The sequence below is a fragment of the Protomyctophum parallelum genome, assembly GCF_964188405.1.
Source record: "Protomyctophum parallelum genome assembly, chromosome: 7".
In the NCBI taxonomy this organism is placed as follows: domain Eukaryota; kingdom Metazoa; phylum Chordata; class Actinopteri; order Myctophiformes; family Myctophidae; genus Protomyctophum; species Protomyctophum parallelum.
The window spans coordinates 46537142-46539647 of record NC_139705.1 but is presented as its reverse complement, the minus strand read 5'-3'; positions in this window follow the sequence as shown (position 1 = coordinate 46539647).

Below are 2506 nucleotides of genomic sequence, written 5' to 3'. Positions count from 1 at the left end.
TTTTAATCGATTTGATCAATAATTGATTATTTTATAATGAATGACATGAATTATTTTATTTTATTTTATTTATTTATTTGACAGGGACAAATCTCATGAATCAACATTTTTCACCTCAATGTAAATGGACCAGAGTTAACCAAAGCTAAATTTCATCTGTAGTCCCTGGGCAGGATCTTAAAAAATGAATGATAAAAGAAAGACAGAGTGTAGTGTGCCTGCACACAACACCATGCGTTGATGCCATGTGTGCATATGTGCAAGCACCCAACACTATGTCCATACAAAAACACAGTACAATACAGATAAAACACAGTGTGTAGTGTACCAGCACACAACACCATGCGTTGATGCCATGTGTGCATATAGTTCAATTAAGTGTCAATTAAGTGTTGCACTTCTGCATGAGAGCGCGTTGCAAGATGCATGCAAACGTGAGTGCACATGGTTTTTAACACAATGGTCCACACGCACGCACACACACATAGAGAGAGAGAGAGAGAGAGAGAAACGCTTTATTTCAGACAGAAGTCCAGACCATAGGACATAAAAGTAACACTCTATCACACAAGAGACATAAAACATTGGTACAATATCCGGTAGGAGACTCAAACTGAGCGGTAGGAGACTCAAACTGAGCGGTAGGAGACTCAAACTGAGCGGTAGGAGACTCAAACTGAGCAGAGGACGGACAACAATAAGCAGAGGCATGGAATGCACCCCCCCTCCTCCCACAGACACACACACATTTGAAATGTTTATTTATGTCCACATAATGAGAAGTACAGGAATACCTTGTACAAAGGACATAAACACTGCCAGTGCAGTTTGACAGTGGGAGAGCAGCCAGTTACAACGTGCGCACACACACACACACACACACACACACACACACACACACACACACACACACACACACACACACACACACACACACACACACACACACACACACAGATAAGCATATATTACAAGAGCCATTAACCCATTGAACATACAGTTCCAGAGGGGCTTGTGTTTGCTCATTTCATGTACCAGTGGGCACCTTGGGCCGGTAATGGGTTGGAGGGTTTGTCTATTAAGTCCCTGCCAGATGTCTCTGTGTATCTTCACCTGGCTAAAACTGTACCTGTTTGAGATGCGTCGTCCCCTAGCAAGACAGGAATCCTCTACAAACTGTACCCGTTTGAGATGTGTCGTGCCCTAGCAAGACAGGAATCTGTTTGAGATGGGTTGTCCCCTAGCAAGACAGGAATCCTCTACAAACTGTACCTGTTTGAGATGTGTCGTGCCCTAGCAAGACAGGAATCTGTTTGAGATGGGTTGTCCCCTAGCAAGACAGGAATCCCCTACAAACTGAAACTAATAGTTGAGTTGAATTAGCCCCGTAATGCCAGACGGAAACAGACAAACTAAGAAGATTACGATTTCACTCCTGTGAGTCGGTCCACCCTCCCAATCAATCAATCAATCACAAACTTCATTCAAAGGTTAGCATGCAACGGCTTAGAGTGGCATACAACGATGCCATGAGGATACTTCTCCGTGTTCCTAGGTGGCACAGTGCCAGTCAGATGCTTACTTCTGTTGGTGTGCCAACTCGCACTGTTGAGGCGACTGATGTACGATTAATTTCATGCAGCGCCTGGAAGTGTCTAATACAAACAAGCACTGCTGCTGATTAGACAGGACTGCACTATAGTACATCAGTCGCCTCAACAGTGCGAGTTGGCACACCAACAGAAGTAAGCATCTGACTGGCACTGTGCCACCTAGAAACACTCTAAGCCGTTGCATGCTTTTCACTCTGTGAGAGGACCATATATGAGCTGTATACAGGAGTGACATATATGCTCTAACCTTTGAATGAATTTTGTGATTGATTGATTGGGAGGGTGGACCGACTCACAGGAGTGAAATCGTAATCTTCTCAGTTTGTCTGTTTCCGTCTGGCATTACGGGGAATTCAACTCCTATTAGTTTCAGTTTGTAGGGGATTCCTGTATTGCTAGGGGACAACCCATCTCAAACAGGTACAGTTTGTAGGGGATTCCTGTCTTGCTAGGGGACGACACATCTCAAACAGGTACAGTTTGTAGGGGATTCCTGTCTTGCTAGGGGACGACACATCTCAAACGGGTACAGTTTGTAGAGGATTCCTGTCTTGCTAGGGGACGACGCATCTCAAACGGGTACAGTTTGTAGAGGATTCCTGTCTTGCTAGGGGACGACACATCTCAAACGGGTACAGTTTGTAGAGGATTCCTGTCTTGCTAGGGGACGACGCATCTCAAACGGGTACAGTTTGTAGAGGATTCCTGTCTTGCTAGGGGACAACCCATCTCAAACAGATTCCTGTCTTGCTAGGGGACGATGCATCTCAAACAGGTACAGTCGGGAGCCAGGTGAAGATACACAGAGACATCTGGCAGGGACTTAATAGACAAACCCTCCAACCCATTACCGGCCCAAGGTGCCCACTGGTACATGAAATGAGCAAACACAA